Source organism: Bombyx mori, chromosome 22, assembly GCF_030269925.1.
Source record: "Bombyx mori chromosome 22, ASM3026992v2".
In the NCBI taxonomy this organism is placed as follows: domain Eukaryota; kingdom Metazoa; phylum Arthropoda; class Insecta; order Lepidoptera; family Bombycidae; genus Bombyx; species Bombyx mori.
In genome coordinates this window covers 14071930-14089994 of record NC_085128.1, presented here as the reverse complement: position 1 = coordinate 14089994, position 18065 = coordinate 14071930, and positions in this window count along the sequence as shown.

Here is an 18065-nt window from a genome sequence, read left to right as displayed (position 1 = left end):
TTTAGCTCATGCCTAAACAGTTTGATATCGTCGTGGCTTACAGGATAAGAGGCTTGCTGCATTCTGATCGAGCGATTTTACTGTGACGACGTTCTAATCCCGCAGGCGGTTACAAATTTTTCTAATGAAATACGTACTTAACAAATGCTCACGATATTTTTTTGGTGAAGGAATAGCACGTAATAGAAATCAAACTCGCAAACATTACTATTTGCGTGGTAGGACGTATAGGAAGTATTACTGGTGGTAGGACGTCTTGTGAACCCGCACGGGTAGGTACCACCACTCTGCCTATTTCTGCCGTGAACCAGTATTGCGTTTTGGTTTGAAGGATAGGGCAGCCGTTGTATTGTAAAAACGGATAACTTAGAACTCATATCTCAAGGTGGCTGGCGGCATTTACGTTGTAGACGTCTATGGACTCCGGTAACCACTTGAAGTCAGGTGGACAGTGAGCTCGTCCACCCATCTAAGCAATAAAATAAAGTGGACTGCGTGCGCTAATAATTATTTAATAAAAATTGTGAGTTGATGCACAAAAGACCTACAGTATATTGACTTGTCCAGCCTTTTCCTCGTGGGCTTAAGTTTCCATCGCGACCGCCCTCTTCACTACTCGACAATTCTCGGTGATGTTGGAGACGGAGATAGGTCGAAAGGTTGAGAAATTTTTGCATTCTAAAAAAGACTTAGAACTCATGTCTAAGGATCAGCGGCAGTATTAACGTTGTTGATATTTATGGTCTCCGGTAACCAGTCGACACCAGATAGACAGTGAGGTCATTCACCTAAAGTAAGGCGCGAAATGTAAAAATCAACGTAGAAGTCAACCTCTTCAAAGTGGGAGTTAAAACTCACTTGTATTAATTCACAACACGCTGTCGTGCCTTATCTATATATTAATACGTGAAGCAAAAACTTTGTATCCCTTTTTACGAAAAATGCGCGGCGGTGGAGTATGAAATTTTCCACACTTATAGAGAATATAGAGAAGAAGTTCACAATGCTAATATTTTTTTTAAAATAATGCATAAAAGATACATTAAATCAATAAAGAAAACATTACACACACTACCATGTATTTGACACACACACGCATGCATACTATTTGTTTATTGTCAAACTTTTCTTTGCAGTTTGTCAGTTATAGTCTGTCAAATTGAAAATAGATTAAATATTGTTTTATATTTATTAATATTTGTCTAAAGTGTAGTCTAGACGAAATCTGTGATTAAAGAAGTATATTAGTCCTTGACAATAGAATCATAATAGTGTACAAACTTATAATTTCCATTAGTTATAGTCCAATTTCGGCTACCAGGGGACCACTAGTCGTATCAAATATGCAATAAAAAAGTTGATAATGGGCATCTAAAGTAAACTCACAATTTTACATACAGTTTTTACAACTACAATGTATCTAACGAGTCGCAGCTTCTAGGCGCTTTTAAAGCTGGAAATAAATTGCACAGCGCGGCTTTGAAAACTCTAGCCAGCCCATTAGGTTTAGTTTCGGCGACCAGTTACCGTCCAGAATGGCATGAAAAAGTTGCAGTGGTGAATAAAACGGTTAAAGTTCCAAACGGGAATGGACTTTGTAATTTTCATTGCCGTGGGATTTAAAAAGTTTATGAGCGTGGGCTATGAACCACAACGGAAGAATAATATCGTCGAAGAAAAGTCTGATAATTGTTTGTTCGACCCCTCAGGCAGACGATAATATTAAACTTGTATTAAACTTACTAATATTAAACTTACTTTACCGGTGGTGGAACCTCTTGTGAGTCCGCACGGGTAGGTACCACCACCCCGCATATTTCGGCCGTGAAGCAGTAATGCGTTTCGGTTTGAAGGGTGAGGCAGCCGTTGTAACTACACTTGAGACCTTAGAAGGTAGGTGGCGCATTTACGTTGTAGATGTCTATGGGTCCCAGTAACCACTTAACACCAGGTAGGCCGTGAGCTCGTCCACCCATTTAAACAATAAAAAATCAAAAATAAAAAAACTTACGTTTTAACGCTATTATGATCATTTTCTACATAAATGTAATCACGGAGAACCAAAACGTAATATAAAACTGAACTTCAGTAAAGGCAATACAAAGGGAGACTACAAAATCAGTCACGTACGTTATTCCAGACTTTTGTTCACTAACTTTTAATCCCAATGAAGCGAATATGGTCTATTAAACTGCTTTGAGTACGTGTCCCGAATGTGTTTAGTGTCAGTTTTCGGGTGTTAATTACATAGACGGCTCCCTATACGCCTTCGTAGGAATACTCGAATATTATGTCTCCTATTCAATATCCTACATAAACCCACTTCTCCCTTATATTTACGTGAGCGATTCTCTTTCATTCGTTCTCCTGATGCTCCCTGTAGGTCCAGCCAACGTTCTGTTTTGTTATTCCCTTCCCACAAAACCAATTTCTATTCTCACTCCTTTACTGTGCACGCGGTCAGACTGTGGAATTCGTTGCCGGCTGACATCCGAGTTTGCAAGTCTGTTTCTGTTTTTAAATACAAGGTCAAACAATTTTATCTCCCATCAACCGAATGATCATGGTTCTATACTCTTCGCATATACGAGTGTTACTGTGTTACTTATAATATTTGCTATGTGTATGTGCTATAATTCTCATGTTGTATTTGTTATTTTAGTTATGTGTTATTTGTTCTACACACACTTATCACTTTTTATTATTATTCTCATTATCCTCTCGCAGGTCTGCTGGAAGAGATTTCTCAAAGAAATAAGCAGTGCCTTTGTACATAATTTTCCTATTACTCTGTACTGTGTCTTGTTTTCTGTGTGTACATAAATAAATAAATAAATAGACGGTTGTTAAGGAAGCTTGCACATAGCTTAGCACATAGCTTGACTAATATTTTTTTTTAGTGCTTAGATGTGTGGACGAGCTCACAGCCCACCTGGTGTTAAGTGGTTACTGAAGCCCATAGACATCTACGACGTAAATGCGCCACCTACCTTGAGATATCAGTTCTAAGGTCTCAGTGTAGTTACAACGGCTGTCCCGCTCTTCAAACCGAAACGCATTACTGCTTCACGGCAGCAATAGGCGGGATGGTGTTACCTACCGGCGCGGACTCACAAGAGGTCCTACCACCAGTAACTTCTCAATCAACGTATTATATAGAGGTCCTATATTAACATGGTATCGATTCTACCAGTCCGTGTCTTAAATGCGGGCATTTTGATATCTGTAGACTCTTATAACCACTTAATACAACAGTTGAAGAGAAAAGCAATAAATACGTATCGCATGCTAACGTAGCACAGGAGAAGATACTAGTTTGTATTCTTAATTTTGTTGCCTAGAACATGTCCATATCTGTGTACTAATAAAATAAGTCGTATGAATTTCTTCATATGCGAATTCGCACTCATAAAAATATCTTAGATTAAAAACGATATCCAGCTAACACTCAATTTAAAGGGGAATGTTCCGGGACCATAAAAGTCTTAATAAGTTCGAAATGTCGACCAGATACCATTCAAAAGTTCGGAAATTTCTGGAAGCGCTTACTGTAAGAGTATGCGGAACGGAGCCCTCCAATTAATAAAGTTAGTTTGTTTAAAACCGAATATTATTGGGTTAGAAACGATTGAGTTAAGAAGACTTTACTGTTTTTTTTTTGTTGTTGCTTAGATGGTTGGACGAGCTCACAGCCCACCTGGTGTTAAGTGGTTACTGGAGCCCATAGACATCTACAACGTAAATGCGCCACCCACCTTGAGATATAAGTTGTAAGGTCTCAGTATAGTTACAACGGCTGCCCCACCCTTCAAACCGAAACGCATTACTGCTTCACGGCAGAAATAGGCAGGGCGGTGGTACCTACCCGCGCGGACTCACAACAGGTTCTACCACCAGTAATTACGCAAATTATAATTTTGCGGGTTTCACTTTTATTACACGATGTTATTCCTTCACCGGACGTCTTCACCGCGGATCTTGAACCTAGTACGTAGAGGTTGAGGCTTCTATTTTCGACATATTCACGGAAACTGCGGCTTATGTAGCCATGCCATCGGAGACGACTTTGTTGCAACTTATTGCAGTGGCTTTTGTGATGCGAATGTATTCTTTATAGCTGTAATGCGGTTTGATGACATTAAAAAAAATATTCAAGTTCGCTCCTAACTACGTCCGATTAGAATTTCCAATTTAATTTAATTCAGCAGAATAAGATTCATGCAATCTAAGAGGATGAATATAATCAAATTTCATATACATGTATTCTCAACATTTCGCAAATTCTAATCTCAAAAATCTTCTAAAACGAAACTTCTCGAAGCTACCAAGCATTATTTCATAATAATTTCTGAAACAGAAATTCCGTCGTCAAATTAACGCCTAAATCTCCAATGTTATTTTTGTTGCTGAACTATATAATATTATGAATAGTTCTAAAATTAATAAAGTTATTTATCTGTTGTTCAAGTTCTCCTGAATTGTTTTAACTTCGACTAAAATAACACAAACAATTTCGAACACAAATAAATAAATGTTAGATATTTTACTATCGTCATCTACGTAAAGTAATTGCTTTACATTCTTTTTTTTTTACTTGAAATATTACTGCGGGCCCGAAGGCCTTTCCAGTTTCACCAGGGCAGATGGGCGAGCGTGTGCTCAGCCAGGAGGGGTGGGATTTGCTAACAACTGCCCGAGCACCTCCAAAAAGACCTAACAACTCAATAGCAATTGCTTCGCGAATGCATCTACTACCGGATCAGAATCGCGACCCGCTGAGAAAATCCGGCGAGAAACTCAGCGGGCTGATGCATGGGTTAGGTCACTTTACATTCATGAACGAGCTCGTGGTACACTTGGTGAGTGGTTACTAGAGTCCTTATTCTCTCCATGAGATATCAGGTCGAATTATTATTCGTATTTTACAACGGTGGTATGACGTATGACTGCTTGGTGGTAATACAAGTAGAAGTAATAACGTAAACCTGTAAATTTTGCCAGAATACCCAATGGCCTACTGGAACGTCGACCAGAGGACCGTAATAGCAGAGACAGACCCAAGAGCAAATGTTTGGACGGCATCGAACTGGATACCAAGAACTTGTGAATTAATAAGCTGTAGAAGGAATGCCATGAGTAAATCTGACTGTAAAGATTTACTGGACCATGCCAAGGCCACCCATGGGTGTAATGCCTTAAATGGTGGTGATAAGTTTTGATAAAAAATTAACAGACTACGCTAACATTAAATAACCCGAAAATCTACATCGATGGGCATAACAATTTCCAAGTATCCAAACCAAATTATAATAGTGTAGGGTCATCAACAATTTTGATTTCGAAGTTTTTTCGTCGTTCATTAAGTTACATTCGAAAATCGATATTAGGCATAATGACATCACTGTTCAATATAGTGTGACCACATGAAATAATAATCTTGAAATTTCCTGAAATTTCGAGACTATAATTATCTTAAATATCTGTATTTGTCGCGACCTTAATGAGACACTAAAATAACATTGAACACAGTGACAAAACAATAATACCATATACATTAAAAATTTACAAACCTTTAATTAAACAAACATTGAAATCGAAGACTAAAAGACATCTTAAAGCAAAACACTCTTTAATAACAACGAAAATAAGGTATAAAATAATGCTACCTTTGCGAACATAGGTAACAATTTTATGTATGTATTTATGTACTTATCAGGTATTCATTGGATTCGTGCCCGTTGCACTGTTCTATCCTGTCTAGTTCATTTTGAGTTGCTGTATATAAAAGTTGAAATCTAGTACTAATTATTTTCGTCTAATATTATATAATAATTATTGATTACTTATAGCTTTACGGCAGTTCACAAAGCTAAGAGCAAATATTCAAATATAAAATTATAATGGTAAATTTATTACGAACCAGCTGACCCGGCAGACCTCGTAGTGCCTCAATCGATAAATAAAAGATCTAAACTTTATTTAATTGCGAGCATTTTCATATTTATCTACCTTTTAAACCTTCTCTGGACTTCCACAAATAATTCAAGACCAAAATTAGCCAAATCGGTCCTGCCGTTCTCGAGTTTTAGTTTTTAGCGAGACTAACAAACAGCAATTCATTTATATATATATAGACTAGCTGACCCGGCAGACTTCGTAGTGCCTCAATCGATAAATGAAAGACCCAACTTCCGAGCATTTTCATATTTATCTACCTTTTATACCTTCTCTGGACTTCCACAAATAATTCAATACCAAAATTATCCAAATCGGTCCAGCCGTTCTCGAGTTTTAGCGAAACTAACGAACAGCAATTCATTTTTATGTATATAGATGTAGTTAGACACATTAAATCAATATCTCGAGGTTTTATGTTATCTATTTTATAATTATTTCGTCCTCTCGACTGGATGTCACGATTGCTTCGTCATAAAAGTGGACAAAACGTTGAGACTAATCCGATAAAAAATATAAGGTGAGATGGAAAGGGCTGATGATATAGAAGAATTTACCCTAACAGGCTAAAACGCCAGTACATTATGAAATACACATACTATTATTATTTAAGACCCTCTGGTCATTTGCTGTCACAATTCTTTTCTACCATCAGGTTGGCTGAAGCTTAGCCAATATTACGTGGCAGGTATATTGCGAAGTACTATTATTTAATATAATTACAGTATATTTTCCGAAAATCTTTCGTTTTATCCCAGATTTCCATAGATTTCAGACAAAATTTTCACACAGCAACATTAACTGCAGTACACTCTTTACAAAATACAGCTCGATTGGGATCACGAACGGTTTCATACTTACTTACGTTTATGAATAACTTACATTTTGCTGGCTACTTTTCGTAGTGTATACGTTTAACGTTATTTTGTATATGAAATTTCCATTTATAGAAATAAATAAATAAAATGTTGCTTATTCAACCTCAGCCATCAATCGACCAGATTTAGATTTTAGATAGGCACTTCACACTTTAATAGGCAGGGACTTGGCTTTGATGATGCGCATTAGCGATGATTCCCAATCACCACCAGGTGAGCCGTAAGCTAATCTGACTACAATAGCAACAAAAACTATACCACAATATTTTGACCAGTTTAAATATATCGAATCATTCTATAGTCATAAAGAGGTCTGGTGGTAGGACCTCTAGTGAGTCCGCGCGGGTAGGTACCAACCCCCTTGCCTATTTCTGCCGTGAAGTATTGATGCGTTTCGGTTTGAAGGGTGGGGCAGCCGTTGTAGCTATACTGAGATCTTAGAACTTATATCTCAAGGTGGGTGGTGCACTTACGTTTTAGATGTCTATGGGCTCCAGTAACCACTTAACACCAGGTGGGCCGTGAGCTTCGTTCACCCATCTAGGCAATAAAGAAATAATTAAAAAAAACATTATTTGTATTTAATTATTTTATTATTATTCGTTTTAAACGTGTTATTGAATATTTGTTCTTAAATCCAGTTTAATTGAAGCAGTCCTGTTCTCGACGCAGAAAGAAAACAACGTTTTTGTCTTTAACAATTAACAGTATGCGCTTATAACTAAATTATTCCAATACGCATTGAGCAGATACATCAGCAATATCTTCTTGTAAATAAAAACATAAACTATAGTATGGCTTTCATGACTATTATAACTTTAACATCCAGTTCAAAACAGAAATAAACGAATGTAAATATTTAGCCTGTCCACTGTTTATTTGTGTGGTTCAAGTATTAAATAATTAAAATGTTTAATGTTAGGTGCCCGACTGGCATGAGACTCTCGGGTTGTCAGTTCCGGTATCGACCGGGGACGCGTGTATTCCGCTTCAAAGTCTGGCGTCTCAAATATATAATCTATGGTCTGGCGCGCACTCATTGGGAGTGCAAATGATGCAATAGATGCGCGGGCGCGGGTAGCGCGGGGTGGGTCGTCGCGGCACGGACCTGAGTCACAATCCCTTTGGCTACTGTTGCCCCGCGAAACGGAACGCTGCGTTACAAATGTACGTTTACACACAGGAAATTCGGTGCTTATTCCATTAACGAAAATATGCTTCAACCTTTCAATTCGCTTCAAAAACGACACTAGCTTCAAATGTAATATTCGTAACGAGCTTAGTACTCGTTTAGTTCCAAACTAGTACTTCGTCATCTATGAAATTTTTTATGCAGAAAAATTGAAATTCAATCTCTTTTATCCATTTCGGGTGACTTCTGTCAATGAATATTTTTGAAGTTATACTTCTTTGGGCGCGTTATGAAAAATCGATGAGAGTGAAATTTTACGATACGCGCGCACAGTGACACAAAATTAACAGAATGAAGTTGCCCACTAAATCGCTCATTACAATACGACCGACGTAGCTTGGCGAGTCTGAATATAGCCGCAGGTGAACTTTCGAGCATGTACACGTAAAAACAAGTATTATTAGCATTCATTTTTTAGTAATATAAATAACAAAATTATTATTTAATATAATTCATACTAAATATTATTAAATTATTAACGTTAAATATTTATTATTAATTATTTAATATTAAAAAAAAGAAATAAATTTAATAAAAATGAAGTATAACTTCTTACGCGCGTACATAAGTACACGCACCCTTTTTTTATATAATATATATAGCCTTCCAATTATTTCTAGCGACCCGCCCTCGCTTCGTTTCGGAAACATCAAATTTGATTATTGAATAGTCGAGTCCCGCGATGTTACCCGCGGCTATTGTCGTATCACGGGTGACGCCGCGGAGTGAAGCTAGTCTAAAAAAACGTAGCCTAAGTTACTTCTTATATCATCAGCTACCTGTCAGTGAAAGTCCCGTTAAAATCGGTCCAGCCGTTCCAGAGATTAGCCGGAACAAACAGACAGACAGACAAAAATTGTAAATAATGTTATTTTTGTGTATGTACCGTATATTCATATGCATGTAGTAAAAAGCGATTATTTCAATATTACAAACAGACACTCCAATTTTATTTATATGTATAGATAAGACTCCGATATGTTGCCCTGTAATAATAAAGTGTTTTTCTTTATTTTTTTCAATAATATACAAAACTATGTACTACCATCTATAATATAATAATAATAATAACCTATAAAAATTTGTTTGTAACCTATAAAAACGATATTCTATTTTTCTATAGTAATTGTGAACAATAGTTCTAATTAGAAATTAAATTCATTCATCTCTATCTCCGCTGCTTTGTAAAATATTTTGTAATTAATTCGAACTGCTTTTTAAACGACCATTTTCTGTAAATATAATTTAATAATTAATTATCCCTACATTGATTTCGTGAATTTAGTGATCAACGACACAATGAGTACGATACAATGAGCTTAAATTCGTTTGACTGAGTGAAATCATTCTTGTCTCATTTTAATGACTGCTGAATATAAATGTATAATATCGACGCTTGAAAGGCAAACGTGACTAAGCGACAATGCGTGAACTTTACAGTAGACTAATTTAAAGTTGAAATACCTGGAAAAAAAATATTTTAATGAATCTAGCTATAGGATTGAAATTATTTTAATTGACCTAGAAATATATATTGTTTGCGCATGGAATATGGTTATTGCCTATCATTTATGTACAAAGCAGTTATTGTCGCTTAGTCACGTTTGCCTTTCAAGCGTCGAATTATATATATAAAATACGTTTGAGGTGTAATATTAATAGAGAGGTTGGTTGGCCCTTATCTATGGGATCCTGTTATCGTGAAGATCACATTCAAACAGACTGCCAGGCCCCAAGATAGGGCTTTAGATTTTTAAGATATCGCAAACCAGACTGAGTAGTTTGTTCAATTCTTTGGTGTACAGGTCAAAAGACCCAGTCAGCAGTATCACTCACATGTAGTCATGAATCATGTTTTCCAACAACCTCTTAACAATACCACGTAATGCCACTACGTTTTGTTATAATAACTTAGTTTAATCACACGCTGCAAACATTTTAGATTCTAATACAGTGGTTTTAACTTCTAAAAACGTCAAAAGTTTCGTCTTTTGGAAGTTTACAACTTAAGACGCGGTTTCAAACAAGAGCAGCGTTGATACAGATTTATTTATTTAAGGATTACCGACAGGGTTTACAGTAAGACATAAAATAACATTGACATGTATAGAGCAATTGATAACTGCAACTCTAATTATAGGCAATCACAGCATGCATTACATTAACATATTAATAGAGATTTAACAATACTATAAATAATAATAAAAAATTAAAAACAGAAAGACAACAAGGACAGTAATACCCGAGTACTCAGACCAAGGCCGAGGCTGAGGTTCAACAACAACTTTTTATAATTTTGTTTTTAAATATTGGAAGGGAATCGCCAAATATGTCATTTATAATATTTACCTTCTATCATGTATAAAATTCCATTATTAGCTATGAGCATGTAATAACAGTAATATAGTAATATAATTTTCAAATATAAACCTTTAAAATTTCTCTAGCATGGATGGAGAGTGGTATAATTTTCATATGCATCTAAATGTGGACTCGCTTTGATATATTTTAGCCTAATTCTTATTCATAAATGTTATAATACTATATAATATGATACTTAATACTAACGTATGATGTTTGAGTGGTAGCAGTTAGAGTCCGGAGTTCTCTGGAAATTGTGATTATCTTCTTAGTGGATCGCGATTCCGATCCGGTAGTAGGTTCACTCGCGAAGCAGTTGCCCTTGAGTTATTAGGTCTCCTTTGGAGGCGCTCGGGCAACTGTTAGCAAATCCCACCCCCCGAGCTGGCCTTAACTCGCCCAACTATCTTAGTGAAACTGGAAGGGGCTCCAGGTCACCAGTAATCCTTAATTCATAAAATAAAGCTTTACGAGAGTCATCATCATCATCAGCGTGCGGCAGTCCACTGCTGGACATAGGCCTCCCCCAAAGCTTGTCACTGAACCCGATCTTCGGTTCTACGCATCCAGTTACTGCCAGCTGCCTTGTGCAGGTCGTCGCTCCATCTAGCAGGAGGGCGTCCTGCACTACGTTTGCCGGCTCGCGGTCTCCACTCCAGAACACGTAGAGACACTCCATACAAGAGTACGCATGTCTATTGAGCCTCAAGCCTCCTACAATTCCGCTTCTAGAAGACCGCACAAAATCTGTAAGAGGCGCATCGCTTCATAAAATTTCTGGAGCGGCGCCCCTTGTGGCTTACCGACCGTACATATTTAACAATTTAGCCGGATCCCGTCATAAATTATAATACAAAACGAAGATTCGCACGGATGTGTGGCGTTTTTTTTTTTTTTTTTATTAAATTAACCGTGACATTAGCAATGCAAATACATTCAAGCCCGTGCCTATGCTGGCTTTTCATAATACTGTTATTTCGAATGTGAAAAAATATATTCTCGTTCGCCGAATGTTTTTTTTAAAATAAATAAATAAATTAAATAATTGCCTCGAACTTCCTTTATTATTCTAGAACACCAAACGACCTCTAGGCTCATCTGGTTTAAGTGCTTACCGGAGCTTTACTGGTGGAAGGATCTCTTATGAGTCCGCACGGGTAGGTACCTCACCCTACCTATTTCTGCCGTGAAGAAGTGATGCGTTTCGGTTTGAAGGGTGAGGTAGAGAGACTTTAAAACTTATATCTCAAGGTGGGTGGCGCATTTACGTTGTAGATGTCTATGGGCTCCAGTAACCACTTAACACCAGGCGGTCTGTGAGCTCGTCCACCCATCTAAGCAATAAAAAAGCCTATTGATATCATAACGTGAATTTCTCTACTCAAATTGAAACGTGACGTTGTAGTCTTAATTGTAATGTGTGATGTTGCTATATTTAAATTAGAACTAGGATATAATACTGACCAGTGCCCGCTAATAGTAAGTCTTACCACTAGTAATTAGTTTAAACTATGTTGCGGACATGTTATTATGAACTACTCTGTCTTTAAATCGACAGGGAAAACATTTGATTTTAAAAAAAATAAGGCCCTATGCACCATGCTACAGTATTAGTATCCTGGTTACAAATAAAATAGAATATCAATTATGAATTCACGATGCAGGGGTAAGATTTCTGGTTTAAATAAGATCAGCAGAAACACGGACGTGATGAATGGAAATATCGGGACTTGCGCTCATAACTGAAATGGGGGCCATGAAATTTAAATGATAATTTAATTTAAATAAATTTAAATAAGCCGAAAAAGCATTATTTGTCCTAATCTCCTACATTGTGACTATGTAGATATCTTTTAGTATTTTTATCTTCTATCTTTTCGTATTTTGTAATCACGATCTTGCTGTCATAATATATTATGTATAATGTCTCATAAATTTCACACACTCAGAAACATAAGGTTGAAGGTTCAATGTTTTTGCGCCTGCTCAAGCTTCAATGCAAGCAGATCCCCGGCGGAAATAGGCAGTGTGGTGATACCTACCCACATGGACTCACAAGACGCCTTACCGGCAATAATTGCGCAAATAGAATGTATAGGTATGTAAAATTGGGATCATGGCATATAAAATAAAACTATTCCACTGTTGCACTTTTATTGATCTCTTCCAAAATCTTCTTTAAAAAAAATTTAACTGAACTCTTTATTACGCCTTTTTTATTCAATCGCCTTCGACATCTAGCTTTTCTCTATCATTATTTTTCCCTTTCTTAGCGTTTTCTTTTACTCACATCTTAACTATCTGTTCCACCATCTTTTCATAAGTTCCGTTCTTACCAAGCCCACATTATATTTTTGAAGTGAAACTTCCTTATCGGCGTTGGAAAAAAATTTACCGTCACATTTTTCGGTTACGCGTCACTTTTTTCCGTTACGCGCCATCTGTTTTGTATTCATGTCTATGATAATAAAATCCTTTTGTTTAAACTTTATCTAATTTAACTTTTTTGTATTCATGTCTATGATAATAAAATCCTTTTGTTTAAACTTTATCTAATTTAACTTTATTTAACCAATTTCTAGAAAGTTGCATGTAGATCATTTTTCGAAAAATAAGGCCATAAACAAGTTTCACTTCTTACGTGTGTACACTAGTACACGCACACATTTTTATAGGTTTGGTTTCTATTAAGTGATAGTATGTATTCCTTCACCGTGGAAGTAATTCGTGCACATTTGTTAAGTACGTGTTTCATTTTTTTAATTGCACCTGCCTGTTGGATTCTTACACCGGCCTAGTCGCATAACTCAATACGAATACACCATGTGTCTTATCGTTTAGGACACGACGACCTCAAATCTTTACAGCTACTACTAATGGTAGTGATATCAAAAGCGGTAGATCTAGGGCACATACCGTACCTCTTGATTTAAAATCGACCAAATTCTGCTCATTAAATGGCCATACACATTAAAGTGACTCCTGCCAATTAAAATTGTTATCTATATATTAATACGTGAAGCAAAAACTTTGTTTCCCTTTTTACGAAAATTGCGCGGACGGAGGATTATGAAATTTTCCACATTTATAGAGAATATAGAGAAGAAGTGCACAATGCTAATATTTTCTTAAAATAATGCATAAAAGATACATTAAATCAATAAAGAAAACATTACACACACTACATACTATGTATTTGACGCACACACGCATGCATACTATTTATTGTCAAACTTTTGTTCTTGGCGTCTGTTGTCAAATTGAGAATAGATTAAATATTGTTTGTTTTTGTTAATGTTTTTTATAGTGTAGTCTTCGCGAAATTTGTGTTTATAGAAGTATAAAATACAATCATAATAGTGTACAAACTTACAATTCCAATTAATTATAGTCGAATTTCGACTACTGCGGGACCTCTAGTGTTATATAATGACTCGCGGACTTAATGGCCACAATTAATGTCAGCCAGGTGAGCTAGCAAGTTATCCGAGTCAGCCTTCCGCGTCTCGACCTCGTTGTGTACGCTCTGCATTTTACTGCTCGCATTGGAACAGAATCGCTTTTATGTGCTGTTTATAATTAAACAGAATCCACTTTCGTATCATAAATGTAGAATTGGTAAGAACGGAACGTATGAAAAGAGTTTGGAACGGAGCGTTAAGATGTGAGTGAGAGATAACGGTAAGAAAAGGAAAAGAGAATGACAGACAGAATGATAGAGAAAAATGATAGCGAATATAAAATGATAGAAAAAAATGATATAAAATACATTTTCACTGATTATAACAATTAAAATTTTGGAAAAGAAGAGTAAATAAAAGTACAACAGTGGAATAATTTGATTTTATGTGCCACGATCCCAATTGGACATAAATGACACTAATATATCATAAGAGAAATTACTTTTACGGTTTAACCTCGCGTTTTTGTTACCACCATATTAATAAATGTCCGACGTTTCATATATTTTTCAGTTTTGACGGTTACGAATTACTAAACTGTAAATGATAACACGACGATATACCACAAACACGACACACTAATATAAATGACGGACTTGAATATCTAGTGACTGCTTCACGCCTTGATAGTTCCACTTAATCCACTCGATCGATCGATCTATTATCGATCTATTATCGATAATCGATGCTATTGGACATTACAATTTTCAATGACACCAAAACTCTAAGTACGTGTACACAATATTGTTGGAAGACTTCGACATGACACCTAGCCTAACATAACAAGAGACTGAGTTTCACGCTGGATCTCCTCAGTTTTTCCAAATCCGGACTAATCCGCGAAGCAGCTGCTTGTGACATTAAGCTTCCCTTGGAGGTGCCTGGACAGTTGTTAGCAAAGCTCTTCCCTCCTTACTGTGTCCTCGAGCTTTTACATTTACATTATACTTATATTTTACAAGCTGTTACCTATGACGTCGCCCACGTGATCAAGGAAAGAAGTAAGTGTAGTTTCCTCTAGAAATGAGATGTTTTTTCGGGATAAAGGTTAACCTATGTCAACCATCTTTTTTTTTTCTTTTTTTTTTTCGGGCCGGGGGCCGAACCTCCTACGAGGTCCCCGCGCCTAGGGGGCGCGCGGGGTATGTGAGACTCAACGATCTGCAGGTGTTGAGAGCAGATCGCGGGCCCAAGGATTTTAGGGCCCACCCACTAAACGACTCCCCTGCACTCTTACACCCGACGTCCGATCTCCGTCCGGGGTCAAAACCCGGTTAGAGTAGGGGGGTTCCCGCGGTCAACACTACAACCAGATGCGCGGCGCCACCCCGAGGACGCCCAACCGACAAGTCGCCGAGGCGATAGTCGACGACCGACGACGTCGGTCTCCGCGGTACGGCGGCCCTACCAGGCCGCCCGGGCGGTGCCGCTGGTGTTCCGGGATACCCCGCTGGGCCAGAACCAGCCTGCCGGGTCGGAACGCGATACACCGCCGACCGGGTTGCTCTTCAACAGTATGTTCGGCGACGACAGCGACGACGAAAATGCGGACCGCATCGCAGTCCGCAGCCGCCGACGCGCCGCCCCGTCCTCCTCGTGCCAGCGCGCTAGAGTGACGGTAGCGTGCGGCGCAGCCTCAACTCCCTTAGGTCGCCCTGTGACCATCACCGGGAGGAGGCTGCCTCCTCATAGGGGCTGGAGCTGGACAAACGCCCTCCTCCGACCCCCGGCCCGACGGCGGCGGCACGGCGCCGAGAGGGAAGAAGAGCTCTCCCTCTCCCGTTCCGCCGCCTAATGACCTAACCCATCACTTTAAAAGAAATCATGTCAATCTGTTGCTTCGTTCCGAAGTAAAAGAGGAATGAAATCACGAAATTTTTCCAGTACTTCTCCGTGCAAATTGAATTTTTTTGGGCACATGTTACATTAATTAACATTATAAAACGTAAGTATACTAAAATTTATTCGTAACTAAAATCTTTGTCGTTTTTATTATGTAATACAACATATTTTAGATGCATTTATTAATTAATTAAATAATAAATAATAATAATTGGGAAATCCCGCACGGTCATCCGGTATCAATTTAGGATTCCTTGTGTTATGGATACCAGAGATTGACAAACATACTTAAATATGTTTAAATATATACATGTAGGCTTGAAGGTAGACATTATCTTGTTGAACACCAAGTAAAACGATGTCACTTTTTGATTCCTGATTTAATCAACAATATGTTATCGTAACAATTCACTTTAACACTTGTCCAACTTTAACCAGTACGTACAACAGTCACTGAATCACACAACGTAACAAGAATATAGTAAGTGCACCAGGCAAGCGCAGTCCAACGAATGTTCATTTCAAGGCACGTTCCGCCTTTTTATACTAGCCGGCGCAGCTGGCTTATGAGTCACTTCTGTTGCAGCTGTTGTTTACGAGTGGAACGACACGGCCGGCGCGCCTGGCTTGTGTGAGTCACTCCTATTGCAGGTGCTATATAACATAAATATCGTTAACGCCGTCACGGCCATACTGACGTGCGCTCGTCCTCGTGCGCGCATTCTTATGGTATGTCTGTGAACAACAAACGTGTTCGTTCATCCTGACATTAACGGATGCAACTTAAAACGTGGTCTATGATATTAACAATCTAGTACGGTTCGGTTCGCATAATTCTTCAGAAAATCCTATACTGGCTATAAATAACCTTCAGACTGCTTACATACCTGGGCCAGTTCATTTAAAACTCTTCAGGTATGTAAGTATGTCCCTTTTAACTTAGACCGGAATTGTTATCCCTTCAGTTTTTCGAACTGGACCGGATAATGCTAGACCGAATCGCAATCCCTGTAGCTAATTGTTGTGGCTAATCTGGATGAAAATCCCTATAGCCAAGCCATTGGACCGGACAGACCCTTCAATGACTTCACACTTTCTTTTTTTTTTTCCTCTTTTTTTTTGCTAGTCCGGATTAACATCTCTCTAGCCACATACAATTCTCTTTTTTTTTTTTTTAATCTGCGTGTACGGTAGCGTTTGTTAAAACATTTCTTAAACCAGAACATTTATACGGAATTTCTTCAGAAATAGTGCGAGACCGACCATCGTTTTCTACATTTCCAACACCTGCACCTGAGGTGCCTGAGCTTACAGACATTGTATCACGACCCACAGACTATGTTTGCTGTATCGCTATTTGCGGACAAAAATGTCGCTTCTATTGTCAGTGATAGAGTCGTCATCATTAAGATCAGTTTCATGAACAAGATTAATTAACCCATCTGTGTACGCCGTCACGTCATCGTCACTATAATTTTCAGAAATTTCTAGTAGGCCTGACGGGCCTCGAGGTATTTCACGTAAGTTTTGATGGGGAAATTTGTACACTCTATTAGAACTATTTACATGTCTCAATTTATACCTATCGTTTTCCAAAACAGCAGTAATGTTGAAGGGACCTTTACATTTTCGGTCAACTTACGAAAACAAAATCCCCAGCGGAAAAGAGTTTGACTTTAGCTTTGCCTCGACTAAACCAAACTTCTGTTTGTGCCCTTTTTTTATGTTTTCGCCGGTCTTCGACCGTGCTAAATCAAGATCTAATCTAGAGGGATTATCACTCTGTTGAAACTTTAGATATTTCAAGTGAACTACCCTGAACGGCAAATGTCTATTCTATTGGAGTAAACCCTGTTACTCGACAACGTGCACTATTAAGGGCGAGTTGAATATCCCCTAAGTGCTCTTGCCATCATAATTGGTCTAAGTACTATGACTTTGTTTTATAAGACTACAATCTGACCCTGAATGGAACATAAAGGGGAAGCCAAAACCACTTATCTGTAACACACTGAAGCTCTGGAACACACGTTGACGTCTCTGGTTGGACCTGCCACAGCACCGTTTTTCTTCTTGTAGCGCATGGAACACCCAGAAGCTACATGGCTCGCATCACCGCACACGTAACAGCTGACTTGCAGGCGAGAGCTGGGCGCCCACGGATGAGGAGGTTGTTCAGGTTTTGCAGGCTGTATTTTTGTGAGGCAAGTAGTAGCTCGAGCCTTAAGCGAATGTGTGAGAGTCAAAATTAAATCGACACCATCCAATACTTCAACTACTTTAAACGGCCCTTTAAACTTCGTATCTAATTTCGTTTGATTATGCTCTTCGTATTAATGTGTGGACGAGCTCACAGCCCACCTTGTGTTAAGTGGT